Source organism: Budorcas taxicolor, chromosome X (genome assembly GCF_023091745.1).
Source record: "Budorcas taxicolor isolate Tak-1 chromosome X, Takin1.1, whole genome shotgun sequence".
Classification (NCBI taxonomy): domain Eukaryota; kingdom Metazoa; phylum Chordata; class Mammalia; order Artiodactyla; family Bovidae; genus Budorcas; species Budorcas taxicolor.
In genome coordinates, this window is record NC_068935.1 from 72801810 (window position 1) to 72828631 (window position 26822).

The window sequence follows — 26822 nt, forward strand, 5'->3', positions numbered from 1 at the left end:
TTCCCACAGTAATACTTATACCCCTAACCTGATTATCAAAAAATAACATAACTTAACCTGGATTAATTCTATAATACATAGCCTGCTAATCAGCCTCACAAGTCTATTTCTCATAAATCAGTTCAGTAATAATAGCCTTAACTTTTCATTAGTCTTTTTCTCTGACTCTTTGTCCACACCACTATTAATTCTAACTATATGGCTTCGTCCCCTGATATTAATAGCTAGCCAACACCACCTATCAAAAGAAAACCTAACCTGAAAAAAAAACTATTTATTACTATATTAATCTTGTTACAACTGTTCCTTATCATAACCTTTACCGCCATAGAACTAATCTTCTTTTATATCCTATTTGAAGCAACACTAGTCCCAACACTCATTATTATTACCCGATGAGGGAACCAAACAGAATGCCTAAACGCCGGCCTCTACTTCCTGTTTTATACACTAGCAGGCTCCTTACCCCTACTAGTTGCACTAGTTTACATTCAAAACACAGTAGGATCTTTTTAAACTTCTGAATACTTCAATACTGAGTACAATCAATGCCCAATTCCTGATCAAATGTCTTCATATGACTAGCATGCATAATGGCTTTTATAGTAAAAATACCATTATATGGCCTCCACCTTTGACTACCCAAAGCCCATGTAGAAGCCCCCATTGCAGGCTCCATAGTCCTTGCAGCAATCCTACTAAAGCTAGGAGGATATGGCATACTACGAATCACATTACTCCTAAACCCAGTAACCGACTTTATAGCATAACCATTCATCATATTATCCTTATGAGACATAATCATGACTGCTCAATTTGCCTTTGCCAAACGGAACTAAAGTCATTCATTGCATACTCCTCTGCTAGTCATATAGCACTTGTCATTGTAGCTATTCTCATTCAAACACCTTGAAGCTACATAGGAGCTACCACCCTAGTAACTGCCCACGCCCTTACATCCTCCATACTTTTCTGCCTAGCAAACTCCAACTATGAACTGATTCACAGCCGAACAATAATTCTAGCCTGAGGCCTACAAACGTTTCTCCCACTAATGGCCACCTGATGACTCCTAGCAAGCCCAACTAACCTAGCTCTACCTCCAACAATCAACCCGATTGGAGAACTGTTTGTAATAATATCAACCTTTTCATGATCCAATATTACAATTATTTTAATAGGGTTGAATATAGTAATTACTGCTGTATACTCCCTCTACATACTAATTACAACACAACGAGGGAAATACACCGATCATATCAACAATATTTCACCTTCCTTTACACGAGAAAATGCACTTATATCATTGCACATCTTACCCTTGTTACTTCTATCCCTAAACCCAAAAATTATTCTAGGGCTCCTATACTGTAAGTATAGTTTTAAAAAAACATTAGATTGTGAATCTAACAATAGAAGCCTATTATCTTATTTACCAAAAAAGTATGTGAGAACTGCTAATTCTATGCCTCCATGTCTAACAAGATGGCTTTTTCAAACTTTTAAAGGATGGTAGTTATCTGTTGGTCTTAGGAACCAAAAAATTGGTGCAACTCCAAATAAAAGTAATAAACATATTATCTTCCTTCACATTAACCACCCTACTACTACTAACAATGCCTATTATAATAACAAGCTCTGACACCTACAAAACCTCTAATTACCCCCTCTACATAAAAACAGCCATCTCACATGCCTTCATTACCAGTGTAATTCTCACAATAATGTTTATCCATACAGTACAAGAAAAAATTATTTCAAACTGACACTGACTGACTATCCAAACTCTTAAATTATCACTCAGCTTCCAAATAGACTACTTCTCAATGATATTTGTCCCAGTAGCACTATTCGTTACATGATTCCATCATAGAATTCTCAATATGATATATACACTCAGACCCCAACATTAACCAATTCTTCAAATATCTACTTTTATTCCTCATCACAATACTTATTCTTGTCACCGCAAACAACCTCTTTCAACTATTCACTGGCTGAGAAGGAGTTGGAATTATATCATTCCTACTTATCGGATGATGATAAGGACGAGCAGACACAAACACAGCAGCCCTACAGGCAATCTTGTATAACCGCATTGGCGATATTGGATTTATCCTAGCAATAGCATGATTCTTAGCTAATCTCAACACCTGAGATCTTCAACTAATCTTCATGCTAAAACCAGATAACTCCAACCTACCCCTAATAGGCCTAGTATTAGCTGCAACTGGAAAATCTGCACAATTTGGCCTACATCCATGACTACCATCTGCAATAGAAGGCCCAACCCCTGTCTCAGCACTACTTCACTCAAGCAAAATAGTAGTAGTGGGCATTTTTCTATTAATCTGATTCTATCCATTAACAGAGAATAACAAATTTGCCCAGTCCATTATACTGTGTCTAGGAGCTATCAACACGCTATTCACAGCAACATGTGCCCTCACCCAAAACGACATTAAAAAAAATTGTTGCCTTCTCTACATCCAGCTAACTAGGCCTCATAATAGTAACAATTGGCATTAACCAACCCTACCTAGCATTCCTCCACATCTGCACCCACGCTTTCTTCAGAGCCATGTTATTCATATGCTTTGGTTCTATTATCCACAGCTTAAATGATGAACAAGACATTCGAAAAATATGGGGCCTATTCAAAGCCATACCATTTACCACAACAGCCCTCATCATTGGCAGTCTCGCACTAACAGGAATACCCTTCCTTAGTGGATTTTACTCTAAAGATCTAATCATCGAATCCGCCAATATGTCATATACCAACACCTGAGCCCTTTTAATAACACTGGTCGCCACCTCTTTCATAGCTATCTACAGTACTCGTATTATTTTCTTTGCACTTCTAGGACAACCTTGATTCCCAATCCTGATTATCATTAATGAAAATAACCCCTTCCTAATTAACTCAATTAAATGTCTTCTAATTGGAAGCCTTTTTGCAAGATTTATTATCTCCAACAATATCCCCCCAACAACAGTTCCCCAAATAACCATGCCTTATTATCTAAAAATAATAGCCCTAGCAGTCACAATCCTAGGCTTCATTCTAGCACTAGAAATTAGTAAAATTTAGCTACCCATCAAATACCTTTAAATTCTCCAACCTGCTAAGATATTACCCCACAATGTTATTTTCTGCATTTTTAAATGAAAAATCATACTGAGAAATGTTAAATGATTTGCTTGAGATGATACAGTCAAAGGTAGTAACAGCACCCTTTATAAACCTTTCCCCAAACATTATGCTATATTTCCAACTCTGCATCTAGTTCCAGGTAGAATTCAAAGAGGCACAGGACAAGACTCCTGTTTTCTAGGAGCTTGCCGAATGGTTGGTGAGGTATGACTCACAGCTAGAAGTATTTCAGAGGCACTATAATAAATGTTCAGTTGCAGGACTCTACCTTTACATGCTACAGTCATCCAGATATTCTAACTCAGTCCAAGACACTTCTCAAAATCATGTGAATGGAATTTTAACTGTGTTAGATGTACTGAAAAACCACCTAGGAGTAAGAGAAATAAATAGGAAAGACACTAATATTTGTTGCCCACTTATTATTGTACAGGTATACCATTTCAACTAAACCCACAATAACCTTTGTTAAGAGTATTTTACAAAGGAGGAAATTTAATTTGGATGCCTTAATGTCCCAGGATACCTGAGCAGAAAGTGGTGAAGCTGAAATTTGGATCCAGGGGTGCCTAATTCCAAAACATAGGAAGCAAATATTTTACAATAGAAAGAGCATAGGCATGGAGGTTTACTGTTTCTATCAGTAAAAGCAGCATGATAATAATACCAACCACCTTATGATAATTATAACATTGAATCACCGAAATAGAATATCATCACATATTCAAATATTTTTCAACACCTTCAGATACATGAAGTAAGTAAAATAGTGTATGTAAAGTCTCTGGTATGTATTAGGCAATTGATAAAGTTGTTATTTTTATTTTAATAATGCATATCAAGAACACTTAAGATGACACATTGATTTTGAAGTATTTTAAATTCAATGCTTTTCAAATATTTGAAAATAAGAGAAGAAATAACTCTTAGCAGTACTCTTGGTTGTGTTTATACAGAGATAGTTATTTTAAAAAAATTGGAGTTTTTATGCAGATGAAGTTCACAACAGAAAAATGAACCAGTCAGGTCTTGATTTAATATGATTAAGTCTCCTTGCAAACTGATGTTATAAATATTATTCCATTACATTCCATTAGTTATTTATAATGGCATTTACTGTCTTAAACCCTAGGACTTCAATTGTATATTTTGGAAATTAATCCTTTGCAGAGATTTTTCGAACTGGGGATCTGCAAAGAGACTGAGAACACCCAGGGAATTTGACTTTAAGGGCCAGTGGGATTTGATTACAGAACTTCCACAGGACTAGGGAAACAGACTCTTGGAGGACACAAAGAAAACCTTGTGCACTACAAGACCCAGGAGAAAGGAGCAGTGCCCCCACAAGAGACTGAGCCACTTGCATGTGAGTGTCCAGGACCTCAGGCAGAGGTGTGGTTCAACAGGGGCCTGCTTCAGGGGCAGTGGCTCTGAGTACAATAATCCTGGGAGCCGCAGCATGCTGGTATAAATCTTTTTGAAGTAGGTTGCCATTTACCACTATTACCTATACCATAGTTTTGTCTCAGGCCAAAGTGCAAGGAGGAAACACAGCCCCACCCATCAACAGAAAATTGCTTTGAAGATTTACTGAGCATGGTCCCGCCCATCAGAGCAAAACCCAGATTAACCACAGAGAGGCCCTGTCATCAAGAAGCTTCCACAAGCCTTTAATCCTCATTAATCAGAGGACAGACAGAATGAAAATCACAGTCATAGAAACCTAACCAAACTGAACATATGGATCACATCCTTGTCTCAGTTCAGTTCAGTCTCTCAGTCGTGTCCGACTCTTTGCGACCCCATGAACTGCCACACGCCAGGCCTCCCTGTCCATCACCAACTCCCAGAGCCCACCCAAACCCATGTACATCGAGTCAGTGATGCCATCCAACCATCTCATCCTCTGTCATCCCCTTCTCCTCCTGCCCTCAATCTTTCCCAGCATCAGGGTCTTTTCAAGTGAGTCAGCTCTTCGCACTAGGTGGCCAAAGTATTGGAGTTTCAGCTTCAACATCAGTCCTTCCAGTGAACGCCCAGGCCTGATCTCCTTTAGGATGGACTGGTTGGATCTCCTTGCAGTCCAAGGGACTCACAAGAGTCTTCTCCAACACCACAGTTCAAAAGCATCCTTTCTTCAGTGCTCAGCTTTCTTTATAGTCCAACTCTCACATCCATACATGGCCACAGGAGAAACCATAGCCTTGACTAGATGGACCTTTGTTGGCAAAGTAATGTCTGCTTTTTAATATGCTGTCTAGGTTGGTCATAATTTTGCTTCCAAGGACTAAGCATCTTTTAATTTCATGGCTGCAATCACCATCTGCAGTGATTTCGGAGCCCAGAAAAATAAAGTCTGACACTGTTTCTACTGTTTACCCATCTATTTTCTATGAAGTGATGGAACTAGATTCAGTGATCTTAGTTTTCTGAATGTTGAGATTTAAGACAACTTTTTCACTCTCCTCTTTCACGTTCATCAAGAGGCTCTTTAGTTCTTCTTCACTTCATGCCACAAGGGTGGTGTCATCTGCATATCTGAGGTTATTAATATTTCTCCCAGCAATCTTGATTCCAGCTTGTGCTTCCTCCAGCCCAGCATTTCTCATGATGTACTTTGCATATAAGTTAAATAAGCAGGGTGGCAATATACAGCTTTGAGTACTCCTTTTCCTATTTGGAACCAGTCTGTTGTTCCATGTCCAGTTCTAACTGTTGCTTCCTGACCTGCATACAGGTTTCACAAGAGGCAGATCAAGTGGTCTAATATTTCCATCTCTTTCAGAATTTTCCACAGTTTATTTTGTTCCACACAGTCAAATGATTTGGCATAGTCGATAAAGCAGAAATAGATGTTTTTCTGGAACTCCCTTGCTTTTTGATGATCCAGCGGATGTTGGAAATTTAATCTCTGCTTTCTCTGTGTTTTCTAAAACCAGCCTGAACATCTGGAAGTTCATGGTTCATGTATTGCTGAAGCCTGGCTTGGAGAATTTTGAGCATTACTTTACTAGCATGTGAGATGAGTGCAATTGTGCGGTAGTTTGAGCATTCCTTGGCATTGCCTTTCTTTGGAATTGGAATGAAAACTGACTTTTCCAGTCCTGTGGCCACTGGTGGGTTTTCCAAATTTGCTGGCATATTGAGTGCAGCTTTTTCACAGCATCATCTTTTAGGATTTGAAATAGTTCAACTGGAATTCCATGACCTCCACTAGCTTTGTTTGTAGCGATGCTTTCTAAGGCCCACTTGACTTCACATTCCAGGATGTCTGGCTCTAGGTGAGTGATCACACCATTGTGATTATCTGGGTCGTGAAGATTCTTTTTTTTTTTTTTTCCTTAAGTAAACTCAATTTTTATTCTTCTATATAATATATGGATATAAGCATAAAATCTCCTTAAAGTGCTTGCAACCCTGAGGTGATGTTCTTGGCTATATAAAATATACAGCAATAGCAAATGTAATATGAGCTCCAGAAATGAAAATGAACTTCAAAACATAATTTAATATTTACGCAGTTGCACACATACCAATAGTATTCTATCCCTCATCTAGTCTCTGAATCCAACTAAATCAACTGCCTTGCAGTTTGCACACTGGACAGCCTGACTCCCTAGCTATATTTCATCATACATAATGCCTCTTTTTCACTGAAATTTAAAAAATTAACATGTGATTTACTTACAGGGATTTCTATATAGTGAATATTGCCAGAAAGCACACCCAGTTTTTGACAACAGCATCTGCCCACATAAAAACTTTCACCCCAGAGGGAACTTGATGCTGTCTGACTATAGTAACCTTGGTGGGGAGTGTCCTTGAGGGTCCCCTAGGATCCTCCAGAGGTGAGGTTTTTCATATAATCTGAGGGCTGCATCAAAGGTATGGCTGACTGAAAGAGGTGAGAGGTCATGGCAACTGCATTAAAGAACCAACAAATGTGATGTCCTCTGTGGTCTGGATGCACAAGGCATCTACTGCCCCAATAGCATAACAGCTGGATTGACTGTGGAGCCTAAGGGCAGAGGCCAATGGGCCTTTTATAGGAGACCATTGTGCTTCTTACACATCAACCTAATGAATGGCCAAAGATTCTTCAGTCAGTGGTAGAGACCTTTTACTGAATATTCTATTTTCCCAAAAGTTTCATAAACTATAGTGAGGGCAAATGCTATGAGAATCTAAAGGCGAGTTCATTATATTATCTATATATTATCATCTTCCCTCTGAGGATAGCATATAAGTGTAAATAAAAAAGCAGACAAATGCCTATAAGGTGACTCAAGCTAGAGAGTGGCTTTTGCCTTAAAACAATTGTCAGGCCTGAAAAGCAAAATCTTGCAAGCAAAATCTAACTTTATCTGGCCCACTGATACACAATGATCCTGAATCCCTCCTTGATTCACAAAGTCTATTTTTCTGAGGAATATCCTCCATTAATATTCATTTTGTGTCATAATTACTACAAAGGGTAACCAGTGCAGCTTTATCCTCATTTCAAGCAGTGACTCCATCCTGGTCCTACAATCTGTCCGCTCATTTCACTTATCAGAACTCCTGTGTGGCCTGCGGAAACTGGATACATTTTCATTCAGTGTATAGATCCTTCGGAAGAACTCTTCAAATTCTCCTAGAACTTGTTCATCACACTCCACTGCCACAGCACTGTCCACGGGGATGCAGTTAAATGCTTCTAGCTAATAGCCTGGGGTGAAGCCTGTGGCTTCCATTGCTATGATCTTTTCTGCTTGTTCCACTGTGCAGCAGAGCTCGGCTTCTGAGACTGGGTGGAAGCCCCCGGGAGCTGGGCGCCAGACGAGCTGGCCTACTCACCGGGCAGGAGGGTGCTGTTGATTGTGGCCAGAGGCCCCGAGAGGGCTCGTCCCTGCTCCTGGCTAGTGTTCACACTCATGTGGCCTCCATTTAAGCTGTCACCCAGATCTACCCCTTTTTTTTTCTTGTTTTCTTTGGAGAGGTCCAAGGAGGTGTCCAAGGAGGAAGACAGAGACGCTGTCTTTCTGTCAGATTCTCCTGTGGAGGGCACAGGGGTCACAGGCTGGACTAGTGAAGAGTTGTAACTAGGGGGAGGGGTTTTGTACTTGAGTCTCTCATTCTCTGAGCTGCCCGTTTCCAGTATCTTTTGTCTGGTGAAGGGATCCCCCCAGAGAAGCCTACATATGCACCCCCAAATATGGAGCTTTGTCTCTTTGGAACAGGGTTTGCACTGGAGGTGTGATGTCTGTCACACTTGACCATTAGTCCATGCTCCATGAAGTTTTTCAGGTTAGGAAGGGTTTGCCTCGTTTCCTAAGTCTGGAGTCCCTAGTCCATGTTGATATCTTAGCTGTGCTATATTTTTGTTCAGAAGATAGACACTGTAATCAAACTGCAACTTCTCTCCTCCATTTGGATATAATGGAAACTATCTCTCCTTTTCAGTCAGCTTGTCATTAATATTATTTTTGGTTGTTGATCTAGATCCCTTATGAATTACAGAATATCTGAGGTGCACTTGTAGGAAAGAGATCATGGATACCAAATGTGCAGTATAACCAAGGGCAACAGCAATCCTCCCATCATCTTTTGCTTGGAAGTCCTCAAAATTGGGCAACCTGACACTACATACAAAGTAATCTTTATGGTCATTCAAATCAAAAGGGTAAATGTAGGAAAACTCAGATAGTAACTGCCTGCAACGAATTGTCAACTGAACATTAGTCTTCAGAAAGAGTTCTCTTTTTGAAGTGCACTCCTTTCTCAACTCATTTAGGGATTCCTTTTGCAGGTACTCACTTTCTTTTTTCAGCCCATTGCTTGTAGATGTGAGTCTTAGATTTTCTTCAATTTCCTTTCTAATTTTCTGAACAGTTACCTGAGTCTGGTTAATTGCACACTGGGCTCTATGAAGCTGCAGCAAAGAGAAGACATCATAAGAATTTCAAACACCATTCTGATCCACCTGATGAAGAATATTCTTCTGAGCATTTGAATAACCCTTATGTTCAAATGGAGCGCCATAATAGCCATCATTCAGCCCCAAGATTATTTCATTCTGGTTGTGGGCATGAATCTGTTGACCCAGGTATTTCAACCCATCCAAACAGACTTTCCAATCAATCAACAGCTGGTAGATGTCCTCCTTTCCACCCCATATCTTCACCACAAAACAAGACACAGATGTATCCAGACAGTCTGGCATTATTCCAAAATCAAGACTCTGCCATGTTGGATTCAAGGAATTCTTAATCACTTTACTCCTATAAAATTCTTTGCATATCTTTTCACTGTTACACAAGTGAAGTGTGAAGTAGGTATCAAGGAGCTGATGGCCATTCCTATTAACAATGTTTCGGACAGCAATAATCCGAAGATGTCTAAGATGCTGCTGCTGAGATGACAGCTCCACATGCAGGGCCCCCACGGCAGAACCTGGCAGGAGTGTGTTAGCCCGGCCCATGGGTGGTGGGGGGAGTGGGCCCCAGACCGATGCTGAAGATATTTTTTGTACAGTTCTTCTGTGCATTCTTGCCACCTCTTCTTAATATCTTCTGCTTCTGTTAGGTCTCTATCATTTCTGTCCTTTATTGAGCCCATCATTACATGAAATGTTCCCTTGGCATCTCTAATTTTCTTGAAGAGATTGCTAGTCTTTCCCAGTCTATTGTTTTCCTCTATTTCTTTGCATTGATCCCTGAGGATGGCTTTCTTATCTCTCCTTGCCATTCTTTGGAACTCTGCATTCAAATGGGTATATCTTTCCTTTTCTCCTTTGCTTTTTGCTTCCCTTCTTTTCACAGCTATTTGTAAGGCCTCTTCAGACAACCATTTTGTTTTTTTGAATTTCTTTTTCTTGCATGGTCTTGATTCCTGTCTCCTGTACAATGTCACGAACTTCCATCCATAGTTCATCAGGCACTCTGTCTATCAGATCTGGTCCCTTAAATCTATTTCTCACTTCCACTGTATAGTCATAAAGGATTTGATTTAAGTCATACCTGAATGGCTGAGTGGTTTCCTCCACTTTCTTTAATTTCAGTCTGAATTTGGCAGTAAGGAGTTCATGATCTGAGCCACAGTCAACTCCTGGTCTTGTTTTTGTAGAGCTTCTCCATCTTTGACTGCAAAGAATAGAATCAATCTGATTTCAGTGTTGACCATCTTGTGATGTCCATGTGTAGAGTCTTCTCTTGTGTTGTTGAAGAGGGTGTTTGCTATGACCAGTGTGTTCTCTTGGCAAAACTCTATTAGCCTTTGCCTTGCTTCATCCTTGTCTAGCTCAGTGAAACTATGAGCCATTCCCTGTAGGGCTACCCAAGATCTAGGGGCCATGGTAGAGTTCTGATAAAACTTGAGAATGAGAATGGAATAGCAAACCACTTCAGTATTCTTGCCTTGAGAACCCCAAGAACTGTATGAAAATCAAAAAGATATGACAGCAAAAGATGAAATTTCCCAGGTCAGTAGATGCCCAATATGCTACTGGAGAAGAGTGGAGAAATAACTCCACAAAGAATGAAGAGACAGAGCCAAAGTGGAAATGCCCAGTTGTGTATCTGACTGGTGATGGAAGTAATGTCTGATGCTGTAAAGAACAATATTGCATAAGAACCTGGAATTTTAGGTCCATGAATCAAGGTAAGTTGGAAGTGGTCAAACAGGAGATAGCAAGAGTGAACATCAACATTTTAGGAATCAGTGAACTAAAATGGACCAGAATATGTGAATTTAATACATATGATCATTTATATCTACTACTGTGGGCAAGAATCCCTTAGAAGAAATGGAGTAGCCCTCAGTCAACAAACGATTCTAAAATGCAGGACTTGGTTGCAGTCTCAAAAATGACAGAATGATCTCTGTCCCATGATGATCTACAAGACCTTCTAGAACTAACATCACCACCACCACCAACAACAACAAAAAGGTGATGTCCTTTTCAAAATAAGGGTCTGGAATGGAAAAGTAGGAAAGTCAAGAGATACCTGAAGTAATAGGCAAGTTTGGCCTTTCTCCTTGAATGAAGCAGGGCAAACGCTAACAGAGTTTTGCCAATAGAAGGCACTAGTAATAGCAAACACCTTCGTCTAACAACAAAAGAGATAACTCTACACATGGACATCACCAGATGGTCAATATCGAAATCAGATCGATTATGTTCCTTGCAGCCAAAAATGGAGAAACACTATACAGTCAGCCAACACACACACACACACACACACACACAAACACACAAAACAAAATATCAGGAGTGGACTGTGGCTCAGATCATGAACTCCTCAGTGCAAAATTCAGATTTAGATTGAGGAAAGTAGAGAAAACTGCTAGAAGATTCAGGTATGATCTAAATCAAATCCCTTACGAGTATACAGTGGAAGTGACAAATAGATTCAAGGGATTAGACTTACAGACAATGTGCCTGAAGAACTATGAATGAAAGTTTGTGACATTGTACAAGAGGTGCTGATCAAGACCATTCCCAAGAAAAAGAAGTGCAAAAATTCAAAACAGCTGTCTGAGGAGGTCTTACAAATAAATGAGAAAAGAAGAGAAGTGAAAGGCAAATGAGAAAAGGAATGATATATCCGTTTGAATGCACAGTTCCAAAGAATAGCAAGGAGAGATAAGAAAGCTTTCCAGAGTCAACAAAGCAAACAAATATATAGTGGAAAACAACAGAATGGAAAAGACTAGTGATCTGTTCAAGAAAATCAGAGATACTAGGTAACATTTCATGCAAAGAGGGGCACAATAAGGACAGAAATGTTGTGAACCTAACAGGAGCAGAGGATATTAAGATGAAGTGGAAAGATATTAAGGAGAGTTGGTAAGAATACACAGAACTATTAAAAAGAAAGGTGTTAATGACCCAGATAACCATGATGGTGTGATCACTCACCAAGAGCCAGACATCCTGCAATGTGATGTCAAGTGGGCCTTAGGAAGCATCACCATGAACAAAGCTAGTGGAGGTGATGGAATTTCAGTTGAACTATTTCAAATCCTGAAAGATGATGCTGTGAAATTGCTGCACTCAATATGCCAGCATATTTGGAAATCTCAGCAGTGACTGCAGGATTGGAAAATGTCAGTTTTCATTCCAATCCCAAAGAAAAGCAATGCCAAAGGATGTTCAAACTATCACACAACTGCACTCATCTCACATACTAGCAAAGTAATGCTCAAAGTTTCCAAGCCAGGCTTCAACAGTACATAAACCATGAACTTCCAGATGTTCAAGCTGGTTTTAGAAAAGGCAGAGGAACCAGAGATCAAATTGCTAACATCCATTGGATCATCAAAAAAGCAAGAGAGTTCCAGAAAAACATCTACTGCTGGTTTATTGACTATACCAAAGCCTTTGACTGTGTGGATCACAATAAACTGTGGAAAATTCTTCAAAAGATGGGAATACGAGACCACCTTACCTGTCTCCTGAGAAACTGGTATGCAGGTCAAGAAGCAACAGTCAGAACCAGACATGGAACAATGGGCTGATTCCAAATTGGGAAAGAAGTACGTCAAGGCTGTACATTGTCACCCTGCTTATTTAACTTGTATGCAGGATACATCATGAAAAATGCCAGGCTGGATGAACCACAGGCTGGAATCAAGATTGCTGGGAGAAATATCAATAATCTCAGATGTGCAGATGACACCACCTTTATGGCAGAAAGTGAAGAAGAACTAAAGAGCCTCTTGATGAAAGTGAAAGAGGAGAGCAAAAATGCTGGCTTAAAACTCAACATTCAAAAAACTAACATCATGGCATCCAGTCCTATCACTTCATGGCAAAGAGATGGGGAAACAATGGAAACAGTGACAGATTTTATTTTGGGGTACTCCAAAATCACTGCAGATGGTGACTGCAGCCATGAAATTAAAAGACACTGGTTCCTTGGAAGAAAAGATACGACTAACCTAGACAGCCTCTTAAAAATCAGAGACATTACTTTACCAACAAAGGTCTGTCTAGTCAAAGCTATGGTTTTTCTAGTAGTCATGTATGTACGTGAGAGTTGGACTATAAAGAAAGCTGAATGGTGAAGAATTGATCCTTTTGAAGTGTGGTGTTGGAAAAGACTCTTGAGAGTCCCTGGAACTGCAAGGAGATCAAACCTGTCAATCCTAAAGGAAATCAGTCCTGAATATTCTTTGGAAGAACCGATGCTGAAGCTGAAACTCCAATACTTTGGCCACATGATGCAAAGAACTGACTCATTGGAAAACACCCTGATGCTGGGAAAGTGAAGGCAAGAGGAGAAGAGGATGACTGAGGATGAGATGTTTGGATGGTGTCACTGACGATGGACTGGAGTTTGAGCAAGCTAATTGGTGATGCCTGGAGTGCCGCAATGCATGGGTTCATAAAGAGTCAGGCATGACTGAGTAACTGAACTGAACTGGAGTCCATTAAGAAGATTATAGTAAAACCATTTTAAAAATGCATAAAAGCACAGAATGGAAAGTTATTTGTGCTCTGAGATAATCACTATTACAACTCTGGTGTGCCTTTTTTCCATTAATTATATAAACAAAACTGAAATTGTAATATACACAATGTTTTGCTACCAACTTATTGCATTAATGTTTTGAAGCAATTTCTTTAACTTTTATTAGAGTGTTGTTGCTTTACAAAATTGAGTTTGTTTCTGTTGTACAAGAAAGTGAATCCACTATATGTATACATTATTTTATACATAGGATGGGTTTCCTATGTATAGGAAGGGTTTCCTTCCTATTTTGATACCTACAGAGCATTGAGTAGATTTCCCTGTGTTCTAAACTTCATTCTCACTAGTTACCTATTTTATATGTGGTAGGGTATATACATCAGTGTCAGTCTTCCAGTTCAACCCACCCCACTTCCCAACTTGTGCACTATCCGCACATTTGTTTTCTACATCTGTGTCTTTATTTCAGCTTTGTAAATAAGTTCATCCATGTCATTTTTGTAAATTCCACATATAAGCAATCTTACACGGTATTTGTTTTTCTCTTTCTGACTTATTTCACTCTATATGAAAGTCTCTAGGTCCATCCATCTCTCTCTACAAATTGTACCAATTAGTTTCTTTTTATGGCTGAATAATATTCCATTATATATATGTACCACATCTTCTTTCTTGATTCCTGTATTGATAAACGTTTAGGTAGCCTCCACGTCCTGATTATTGAAATTAGTGCTACAATGAACACTGGAGTACATGTATCTTTTGGAATTATTGTTTTATTAGGATATATGCCGAGGAGTGGGTTTTCTGAGTCATATGGTAGTTCTTTTTTTTTTTTTTTTTTAACTTTTAAAAGAACCTCAATACTGTTCTCCATAATAACTATATCAATTTACCTTCCCACAAAGATTATAAGAGGGTTATCTTTTCTTCACATTCTCTCAAGCATTTATTCTTTGTAGATTTTTTGATGATAGCCATTCTGACTGCTGTGAGGTGTTACCTCACTGTAGTTTTTATTTGGATTTTTCTAATGATTAGTAATACTGAGAATCTTTTCATGTTTGTTGGCTATCTGTATGTCTTCTTTATAGAAATGTCTCTTTAGTTCTTCAGTCATATTTTGAATGGGTTTTTGCTTCTTTTGATATTGGAATTCATGAGCTGTTTGTATATTTTTTATATTAATCCATTGTCAGTTGCTTCAGTTGCAAATATATCATTCCATTCTGAGGTTTACCATTTCTTTTTGTTTATGGTTTCAGTGACTAGGCAAAAATGATTTTTTTAAGGAGTATATCAAGTCTGTATATTTTCACCCTCCTTATTTAACTTATATGCAGAGTACATCATGAGAAATGCTGGACTGGATGAACCACAAGCTGGAATCAAGATTGCCGGGAGAAATATCAATAACCTCAGATATGCAGATGACACCACAATTATGGCAGAAAGTGAAGGACTAAAGAGCCTCTTAATGAAAGTGAAAAAGGAGAGTGAAAAAGTTGGCTTAAAATGCAACGTTCAGAAAACGAAGATTGTGGCATCTGGTCCCATCACTTCATGTCAAATAGATGGGGAAACAATGGAAACAGTGAGAGACTTTATTTTGGGAAGGGGGCTCCAAAATCACTGCAGATGGTGACTGTAGCCATGAAATTAAAATAAAATTGCTCCCTGAAAGAAAAATTACGACCAACCTAAACAGCATATTAAAAAGCAGAGACATTTGTGGATTGGAGAAGGGATAGGCCATCCACTCCAGTTTTCTCGGGCTTCCCTTGTGGCTCAGCTGGTAAAGAATCTGCCTGCAATATGGTAGACCTGGCTTTGATCCCTAGGTTGGGAAAATCCCCTGGAGAAGGGAAAGGCACTCCAGTATTCTGGCCTGGAAAATTCCATGGACTGCATAGTGCATGGTATGACAAAGAGTCAGATATAACTGAGTGACTTTAATTTTCACTTTGTCTGATATAAGTATAGTTACTCCCATTTTCTTTTGTTTTCCATTTGCATGGAATATCTTTTTCCATCCCCTCATTTTCAATCTGTATGTATCTCTAGATCCAAAGTGTGGGTTTCTTATAAACAGCATATGTATAGATCTTGTTTTTATATTCATCCAGGCAGTCTGTGTCTTTTGGTTGAAACTTTAATCCGTTTACATTTAAGATAATTATTGATATGTATGTTCCTCTTATTTTCTTAATTGTTCTGACTTTGCTTTTGTATATCTTTTTCTTCCTGCCTAGCATTTCTTGTAAATCTGATTTGGTGGTGCTAAATTATCTTAGCTTTTACTTGTTTTTGATTTTTGTTTGTTTGTTTGTTTTTGTTTTTTCTTTGTTTGTTTTTGATGGTTTTGATTTCTCCATCAAATTTTAATGAGATCTTTGCTGGGTAGATTAATATTTGTTGTAGTTTTTTTTTCTCTCTCTTTAATCTCTTTAAATATATTAAACCACTTTCTTTTGGTCTACAGAGTTTCTGCTTAAAAAAAACCCAGCTCTTAACCTTGTGGGGATTACCTTGTGAATTATTTGTTGCTTTTCTCTTGTTGCTTTTAATATATTTTCTTTGTATTTATTTTTTGTTAGTTTGATTAATATAAGTCCCAGTGTGTTTCTCCTTAGGTTTATCCTGTATGGGACTCTCTGCACTTCTTAGATTTAGCTGGTTAATTCCTTTCCCATGTTATGGAAGTTTCAATTATAATCTCTAAATATTTTCTCAAAGTCCTTTCTTCTTCTGGGACTTCTATTACTTGAATGTCTCTGTGTTTAAAATATCCCAGAAGTCTCTGAGACTGCCCCCATTACTTTTCTTTTTTTTAATTTTTTCTACTTTGTAGCAATTATTTCTATCATTCTACCTTCCAATTTACTTATCCATTCTACTGCCTTAGTTATTCTGCTATTGATTCGTTCTAGTCTACTTTTCAGCTCAGTTATTGTGTTTTTCATCACTGTTTGCTTGTTCTTTAGTTTTTCTAGGCCCTTGTTAAAAATTTCTTTTATCTTTTTGAGCCATTTTTTTTTCTATCTCTGAGATAATGGATCATCTTTACTAAAATTACTCTGAATTATTTTTAAGGTATATTGCCTATTTCCTCTTCATTTATTAAGTCTTGTGTGTTTTTACCTTGATCCTTCATCTGTAACATATTTCTTTGTCATCTCATTTTGTCTAAGTTACTGTTTGTGATATACTTTGCAATAGGTTGCAGGGTCATATTTCCTCTTCTGCAGTCTGCCTCCTTGTGGTTGTGATTGGTTCATGGCCTTGTGTTGGCCTCTTGTTTGGAGGGACTGGTTCTTGTACTTTAGTGGCTGGAGCTGAGCCTTGTCCCTCGGATTGGCAGGACCACTTGGGTTTTTGTGTTTGGGGGTCTCTGTTAGCTTCATACAGCTTTAGTCAGCCTGTCTGCTGCTGGATGGGGCTGTGTTTCTATCTTGCTGGTTGTTTAATGTGAGACATCCTCCACTGGAGCCTTTAGGCTATTGGGTGGTGCCAGGTCTTGGTGCTGATATGGAGACCTATGGGAGATCCCACACCAATTAATATTTCCTGGGCCTGGAAATTCACTGATGCCCTTGACTCACCACTTCCACCCTGTAGGCTAAAGTCCAACCTCTAGCAGGGGAAGAAAGACTCTACAAGCCACATGACATGGCCAGAAAAAGAAAGCAAGCAGAAAAATAAAACCAAACATATACAGCAATAATAACAGTAACAGCTAAAAAAGAAAACAATCAGACAAACAGAACTGAAGATAAATGATCAAAACAAAATGAAACAAAAAAAGAGAAACAAACAAAAAATAAAGGAAACAAAAAGCAAGAAAACAAAGAAGCAGAAAAACAAAAAAATAAAAGCAAAACAACACACAAAATTGAAATAAAAGATAAAAACAAAGTATAACAAAAAAGAGAGAGAGAAAATGCAGCAAAGTAAAAATTAGTAAAATATAAATATATAGAAAAATTTTTTAAAGATAATAATAAAACAGCAGAACACAATGAAACATAAATAATAGTGATAATATTATTTTCCTAAGACCTCTGCTGTCAGTGTCACAACTAACCCTCATCTCCCCAGGAGGTCCTCCAATACCTTTAGGTAGGTCTCTGGATGCACTGTGGGCACTGTGGGCACTGTGGGGTCAGCTCTGACTTTGATCTGACCCAGCTTTCATGTGTACTTGCCCTCAACTTCCATAGCTGCTAAGACTAGACCAGTCTCAGTTGTGGGAGCATTTGTTGTCCATTCAGATATTCCCAAGGGGCAGAGTTTATCATGCTGATTTCAGAGATTTAATTCACCACTTGTGAAGCTGCACAGAGAGATTTCTGTTGCTCTTCTTTGGTTGCACAACCTCTAGGATTCAGCTTTATCTTTTGCCCCACCTCAGCCTATGGACCACCTTCAGGAGTATGTTCTTCACCCGGGGGTTCAGGAGCAAAAGTAGCAACTTACTGGAACACAGTTATTCACTCAGGCCAGGGAGGAATAAGGCAGGCACAACTGGGGTGTGCATAAAGAGCCTGAAGTGGCCGAGAGTGGTAGGAAGTTGCAACAGACTGTGGCACACTTTCTCTGATGGGAGTCCTTCCTAGCGCCAATGGATGCAGGAGTTGGTGTGTGGGGAGAGAGACAGGATAGTGGCTATGCCCCTTGTGCACCACACAGAAATCGTTTTATATTTCCAAGGCAGACAATGCTTCCTCTAGGAGCATTCTTAGCAGTGGAGCCCCTCTCTTCATTCCTCAGAACTCCTCATTCCCACCCCTTTAGGTTATCGCTGCACAGCAAATGGCAGTCATCTCCCCAGATCTGCTCTCTTAACCCCATGTTTTAACACTCTGCCCCTATTGGCATTGGCAAATTACCATTTCAGGCTGGGGTGCCCAGGGTTGATTCTCAAAAAATCTTGCAGGTTCACTGGAGCTTGCATGGCCAAAGGAGGTTTTCAGGATGGAGATCATCAGAACCCCAGAGCCTGCATGTGTGGAGGAGGCTTTGGCTTTTGGAGTGAGTGAGCCTACTCAAACAGGCGTCCCTCCCAGTGCCTGTGAAGGCAGCGGCCAGTTGGTGGGTAAAGAGGTTGCAATGGTGGCCCTGCCCCTTGAATGACAGTCAACAATGACATATTGCTTCTACCATGGCCCAGGCTTCTTCCACAAACTCTCTCAGTTGTGGATCTCCTCACTCCCATCCCTTCAGGCTGTCACTTCAGCTGTCCTTTAGGACACCAATAGCTGTACTTTCCCTGTGTCTGCTCTTCAAACCCCACTTCCCAGCACCCAAATTCCCTTCTTACCAGGAGACACATGACTCAGGCTGGGATATGCCAGGTTGTGGTATGAATCATAAGCACACTTCTTACACTGTTCTGCCTCCCACAGACTGACTGATTTCTGTGTTCCCCTCCTGCCTGCCTGAAGTTTCCTTTCTGCCCCAGTTTATTTCCCCACTGTGAAGAGGCTTTTCTGAGTGCAGGAACCTCTCCTCACTTTCAACTTCCCACAAAGGGTGCTGGATCCTACTTGTTTCCTCTTTTTTTTTTTTTTTTTTTTCAGTGGTATGGGGATTTTTCTTATTCTTTTAGATGTACAAAGTCTTCTGCTAGTGTTCAACAGGTGCTCTGTGAGAAGTGTTCTATTGATATATTCTTGATGTACTTGTGAACAGGGGTGAATTCCATGTCCTCCTATTCTGCCATCTTGATTCCTCTCCTTGAGGCAACTTCTAATAAAACTTTCTAGGAAAAGCAAGGGAAGGGGTTAGGTATTTCCTACTTCCCATTTTAACTGAACTTAAGTCTGGTGCCTGTTCTTATCTTTACTAGTTGTCCTCTGACTATAGTACTAATTTACATGGTCCATAGATGTCCACATATGTGAAGGATAAACAAAGGGGGCTGGGTGTAGTATCAGCAATCATAAAGCACATTATCCTTTAATCTTTGCTTCTTTGAAGTTATAACCTTCTGTGGCCTTCACTAATCTACCCCAGAAAATTTGTGCCTTACTAGTCAGTCCCCCAGTGTCCCACACACTTGCATTAATTTACCTGTACTTTCTCAAGAAGTCTGATATTCCTTTTAAGAGACATTGAATGACAGAACTAGAAGGGGTCTCATATATCATAAAATCCAACCCTCTCATTTGGCAGAAGAATTTTAAGCCCAGGGAGTACTGATAATTTGTGTCAGGTTAAAGCAAAAGAGCAATGGAGTATGGCTGAGAACTTGGATATACTAACTGCATGCTAATGCTCTTTCCTCTGTGAAAGAAACAGTTTCTTCCATAATCATGTAATCAGTAAATCAGCCACCAGTACATGTTAATCAGTAACAGAGTCAGAGCCAGAGAGAAAACAGAAACAGAACAGAACCTAGGCCTGGAGGACTGAAAACAGTCTTTTTCAATGAGTTAATTATCACCATTTTGCTGATTCAAGGTTAGTTGGAGCTCATGGTTAGGGAGCTCCGGTGAATTGGCTTCTTTCTACAACCTTATTATTTATCTTCTTCCCAAGTGAGGTGTCTTCCTTCCTTCTTTTCTTCCTTTCTTTCTATTCCTGTTTTTAAACCTGACTCATGCTAGCCCTCTGCCTTTGGCTACCCTGAGTCAAACTGTGCTAATTAGTTAAACATCAAATTTGTAAACTGAATCAAACCAAGACATAAAGACATGATTACTCGTAGTAGTATTCAAAGATTTAAATGAGAATAAGTACTCATTTCCATGGAAATAGTTATCTAACCCAGAAGTGATTTGCGAAAGACTGAGATTATATATTTTCATGAATTGGGACCAGTTAGCTATTATTTACATATTGCAGAGTATTATAGAATAAGTGATCACACTTATAGTAAGCGATGTTAAGATAGGGACTGAGTTTCAGATATCCTGATCTCCAGTTCTGTTTTCTTAATGTCTTCCCTAGTGGCTCAGATGGTAAAGAGTCTCCCTGCAGTGCAGGAGACCCAGATTCGACCCCTGGTTTGGGAAGATCCCCTGGAGAAGGAAATGGCAGCTCACTCTAGTATTCTTTCCTGGGAAATCCCATGGATGGAGGAGGCTGGTAGGTTACAGTCCGTGGGGTGGTAAAGAGTCAAACGTGACTAAGTGACTTCACTTCTTCTTCTTCTTCCTTAATGTTAATCTTTAGTTAGATGTTCAAAAGGCTAGTCTCTATAAAGTTGATATTAATAAATGTTATGAGGTATATGAGACTCTACAAATGAATACCACTAGATGGTCAATACCAAAATCAGATTGATTGTATTCTTTGCAGCCAAAGGTGAAGAAGCTCTATACAGTCAGCTAAAACAAGACCGGGAGCTGACTGTGACTCAGATCATGAATTCCTTATTGCCAAATCAGATTAAATTGAAGAAAGTAGGGAAAACCACAAGGCCATTCAGGTATGACCTTAATCAAATCCCTTACGGTTATACAATGGAAATGACAAATAGAATCAAGGGATTAGATCTGATAGACAGAGTACCTGAACTATGGATGGAGGTTTGTGACATTGTACAAGAAGCATTGATCATGACCATCCACAAGAAAAAGAAATGCAAAAAAGCAAAATGGTTGTCTGAGGAGGCCTTATACATAGCTGAGAAAAGAAAAGAAGCTAAAGGCAAAGGAGAAAAGGAAAGATATACCCATCTGAATGCAGAGTTCCAAAGAATAGCAGGGAGAGATAAGAAAGTCTTCCTCAGCGATCAATGCAAAGAAATAGAAGAAAACAATAGAATGGTAAAGACTAGAGATCTCTTCAAGAAAATTAGAGATACCAAGGGAACATTTCATGCAAAGATGGGCTAGATAAAAGACAGAAATAGTATGGACCTAACAGAAACAGAAGATATTAAGAAGAGGTGGCAAGAATACACAGAAGAATTCTACAAAAAAGATCTTCACAACCAAGATAATCACAATGATGTGATCACTCACCTAGAGCCAGACATCCTGGAATGTGAAGTCAAGTGGGCCTTAGAAAGCATCACTACCAACAAAGCTAGTGGAGGTGATGGAATTCCAGTTGAACTATTTGAAATCCTGAAAGATGATGCTGTGAAAGTGCTGCACTCAATATGCCAGCAAATTTGGAAAAGTCAGCAGTGGCCACAGGCCTGGAAAAGGTCAGTTTTCATTCCAATCCCAAAGAAAGGCAATGCCAAAGAATGCTCAAACTACCGCACAATTGCACTCATCTCACATGCTAGTAAAGTAATGCTCAAAATTCTCCAAGCCAGGCTTCAGCAATATGTGAACCGTGAACTTCCAGATGTTTAAGCTGGTTTTAGGAAAGGCAGAGGAACCAGAGATCAAACTGCCAACATCCACTGGATCATCAAAAAAGCAGGAGAGTTACAGAAAAACATCTGTTTCTGCTTTATTGACTATGCCAAAGCCTTTTGACTGTATGGATCCCAATAAACTGTGGAAAATTTTGAAAGAGATGGGAATACCAGACCACCTGACCTGCCTCTTGAGAAACCTATATGCAGGTCAGGAAGCAACAGTTAGAACTGGACATGGAACAACAGACTGATTCCAAATAGTAAAGGAAGTATGTCAAGACTGTATATTGTCACCCTGCTTATTTAACTTATATGCAGAATACATCATTCAAAATGCTGGGCTGGAGGAAGCATAATCTGGAATTTAAGATTGCCAGGAGAAATATCAATAGCCTCAGATATGCAGATGACACCACTCTAATGGCAGAAAGTGAAGAGAAACTAAAAAGCCTCTTTTGCCAGAGTCCGACTCCAGCAGCCAGGTATTCAACATGAAGAGGTGAATGGTGTCAGCAATGAGACAGCCTCTCATTTTTCTTTTGGACTGCCTGTTTATTCCAAGTTTAAGATTCTCTTTTATACTTTTTCAAAAACATTAGGCCAGAGGTTTGACACTTTCAGTTCCCCCTCTCCAAGTTTTATTATCTCCATAAATCATTGTTGCTCTTCAGAGTTCCTGCTTGAGTGATTCTCTCAGAATCAGCCTTATCATCTATTATCTACCTCTTCTAATGTGTCCTATAGTTAACTTGGGCTTCCCTGGTGGCTCAGATGGTATTTACATTGTAACTCATGAAACATTCCTCAGTTTACTACTATTTTCCTAAATCCTATTTGCCCCTAACATCCTGAGCTCACTATCTCTTCAAAAGGCTGCTAGCTATAGCGTCTCTAAAAAGCCCTAACTTCTATAAGTTATAGTAAAATATGCTAATTTTATGACATTCCTTAAATCTTTAACTTCTAACTATTTTAATTATTTCTAAGTCCTAAATTCAGTAAACACCTTTGCCATAAACATTCTTTTCACAAATAGGCTTCAGATATCAATCCCTCCCATGGCCTCAAGGTACAGCCTATGTGCTCATCCTGGAACACTCTTTTGTAAAAGTCCTTGAACAAATGTCAATGATTAACTTTATGAATTACTTTCTGAGCACAGCTGCAGAAGGCTTTGTGCCTTCTCATGCTCCTCTCAAGAACAATAAGCATCTTAATATTCCTTTTCAGTCAAGTCATCCGAGGAGAGGAAAAGACAAGTCAGAATTACAAGGCCTAACTCCTTCATCCCGGGATCTGTGCCTGCGGAATGAGGAGAGGGGGCTGGGGGCCATGCTTCCATTTTGTCAGTAATGCCTAACACGGCTCCCGACACCTCTTGATGAAAGTCAAAGAAGAGAGTGAAAAAGTTGGCTTAAAGCTCAACTTTCAGAAAACTAAGATCGTGGCATCTGGTCCCATCACTTCATTAGAAATAGATGGAGAAACAGTGGAAACAGTGTCAGGCTTTATTTTTTTTGAACTCCAAAATCACTTCAGATAGTGATTGCAGCCATGAAATTAAAAGACACTTACTCCTTGGAAGGAAAGTTATGACCAACCTAGATAGCATATGAAAAAGTAGAGACGTTACTTTGTCAACAAAGGTCCGTCTAGTCAAGGCTATGGTTTTTCCAATGGTCATGTATGGATGTGAGGGTTGGACTGTTGAAGAAAGCTGAACGCTGAAGAACTGATGCTTTGGAACTATAGTGTTGGAGAAGACTCTTGAGAGTCCCTTGGGCTGCAAGGAGATCCAACCAGTCCATCCTCAAGGAGATCAGTCCTGGGTGTTCATTGGAAGGACTGACGTTGAAGCTGAAACTGCAATACTTTGGCCACCTACCTCATGCGAAGAGTTGACGCATTGGAAAAGATTCTGATGCTGGGAGGGATTGGGGGCAGGAGGAGAAGGGGACGACAGAGGATGAGATGGCTGGATGGCATCACTAACTCGATGGACATGAGTCTGAGTGAACTCCAGAAGTTGGTGATGGACAGGGAGGCCTGGCGTGCTGCGGTTCATGGGGTCGCAAAGAGTCAGACGTGACTGAGAGACTGAACTTAACTGAACTGAAGGTCCTCTTATGTAATTGTGAATAGTAAGATTTCATCCTTTTTATAACTAAATAATGTTAAATTGCAGTACTTTGGCCATCTCATGTGAAGAGTTGACTCATTGGAAAAGACTCTGATGCTGGGAGGGATTGGGGGCAGGAGGAGAAGGGGACGACAGAGGATGAGATGGCTGGATGGCATCACTAACTCAATGGACATGAGTCTGAGTGAACTCAGGGAGCTGGTGATGAACAGGGAGGCCTGGCGTGCTGTGATTCATGGTGTCGCAAAGAGTCGGACACAACTGAGCAACTGAACTGAACTGAACTGAACTGAACCACATCTTGACTTCCCTGGTGGCTTAGACGGTAAAGCGTCTGTCTACAATGTGGGAGACCTGGGTTCGATCCCTGGATCGGGAAGTTCCCTGGAGAAGGAAATGGCAACCCACTCCAGTACTCTTGCCTAGAAAATCCACTGGAAGGAGGAGCCTGGTGACCATGGGGTCGCAAAGAGTCGGACGCGACTGAGCGACTTCACTTCACTTCACTTCACCACATCTTCAATATTCATTCATTTGTTGATGGGCACTTGGTTTGCTTTCTTATAATGGCTATTGTAAATAATTTTACAAGAAATAGGAGTGCATATATCATATCTAATTATTGTATTTGTTTCATTAGGATAAATATCCAGGAGTGGTATTGCTAGATTGTAGGATAATTTCTATTTTTACCTCTGTGAGAAATTTCTATAATTTTTTCCATAGTGAGTGTGTTCATTTAAATTCCAACCAACAGTAAACAAGGGTACACTTTTCTCCAAATGTTTGCCAAAACTTTTATTTTTTTAATTCTTGATAATTGCCATTTGGCATGTGTGAGGTGATATCTCATTTTAGTTTTTATTTGCATTTCTCTGATGATTAGTGATATTAAGCATCCTTTAATGTGTCTCTTGGTCATCTGTATGTTGCCTTTGGGAAAATATATATTCAGGTCCTCTGCTCATTTTTTAATCCAGTTGTTTAGTTTTTTTGATGGTGATTTGTATATCTTGGATATTAACCTCTTACTAGATACACCACTTACAAATATCTCCCCCCACAGTGAACTATGTAGCCTTTTCATTTCATTGATAGTTTCCTTTGCTGTTCAAAAGGTTTGTTTTTGTTTTTGTTTTTGTTTGATATAGTTTATTTTTTTTCTATTGTTTCCCTTGCCTGAGGAGACATATCCAAAACAATCGTGCTAACACAGATTTCACAGAATACTATCTATGTTTTCTTTTAGTGGTATTATGGTTTCAGGTGTTATATTTAAGTATTTAATCCATTTTGGCTTTGTTTTTGTATTTTGTTTGAAAAAGTAGCCCCATTTGCTTGTTTTGCATGTAACTGTCCTGTTTTCCCAGAAGAGTGATCCTTTCCCAATGCATATTTATACCTCCTTTGTCATAGATTAATTGCCCCATATAAGTGTGAGTTTATTTATGAGCTCTCTATTCTCTACCATTGATTTATGTGTCTATATCATAGAATTTTGATTTATAGTTTAGTATAGTATAGCTTTATAGTACAGTTTGAAATCAGGGAGCATGAAACTTTTGGCTGTTCAGGATATTTTGTGTCCCATACATATTTTTGAAATATTTGTTCTAATTCTGTGAAAATGACATTGTTATCTGATAGAGATCACATTCAATCTGTAGATTGGCTTGGGTAGTATGATTATTTTAGCAATATTGATCCTTCCTATCCATGAGCATGGTATATGTTTGCACTTGTTTGTGTCCTCTTCAATTTCATTCATCAAGGAGCTATAGCTTTTGGAGTACAAACCTTTTGCCTATTTAATCAGATTTTTCCCTAAATATTTTATTTTTTTACATGTCATAGTAAATAGGATTGATTTCTTTATTTTCTTAATAATTCCTTTTTAGTGTGTAGAAATGCAACAGATTTCTGGGTATTAATCTTGTAGCCTATACTTTTGATAATTCTTTCATGAGTTCTAGTAGTTTTCTTGGTGACATGTTTAGAATTTTTGTATAGAGTATCATGTCACCTGTAAACATTAACAGTTTTACTTCTTCCTTTCCAATTTGGATTCCTGATTCCTGTAGCTAGGACTTTCAATATTATGTTAAATAAAAGTGGTAAGTGTGGGCATTGTTGTCTTTTTCCTGATCTTAGAAGAAATACTTTCAGCTTTTCACCATTGAGTATAATGTCAGCTGTAGGCTTTCATTGTGTGTGTTCTGTCTATGCCCACTTTCTGGAGAGCTTTCATAAATGATTATTGAATCTTGTCAAAAGCTTATTTTGCATCTGTTGAAATGATCATATGATTTTTATTCTTCAATTTCCTAATGTGACTTATTATATTATTTTGCAGATGTTAAGCCATATTCACTTCCTGGAATAAATCCCAATTGATCATGATGTATGGCCTATTTAATATATTGTTGGATTTGGTGTGTTAATATTTTGTAGAGATTTTTTTGCATCTATGTTTATTAGAGATATTGGCCTGTAGTTTCCTTTTTTGTGTGATATCCTTATCTGGTTTTGGTAACAAGAGTGATGTTGGCCTCTTAGAATGAGTTCAAAAGCAATTCTTCCTCTGCAAATTTATTGACTAGTTTGAGAAAAGTAGATATTAACTCTTCTCTATATGTTTAGGAGAATTCATTCATGAAGACAAAGGTTCCTGAACTTCTGATGACAGTTATTTTTTAATTACTGATTCAATTTCATTATTGATAATTGTTCTGTTCAAATTTTCTATTTTTT

At 39.0% G+C, this 26822-nt stretch overlaps 1 pseudogene; it reads right to left on the bottom strand.

Annotated features, from left to right (window-relative positions):
* Window positions 1–7701: 7701 nt before the first annotated feature.
* LOC128069522 (UV radiation resistance-associated gene protein-like) lies at window positions 7702–18462 on the bottom strand (annotated as a pseudogene).
* Window positions 18463–26822: the final 8360 nt, after the last annotated feature.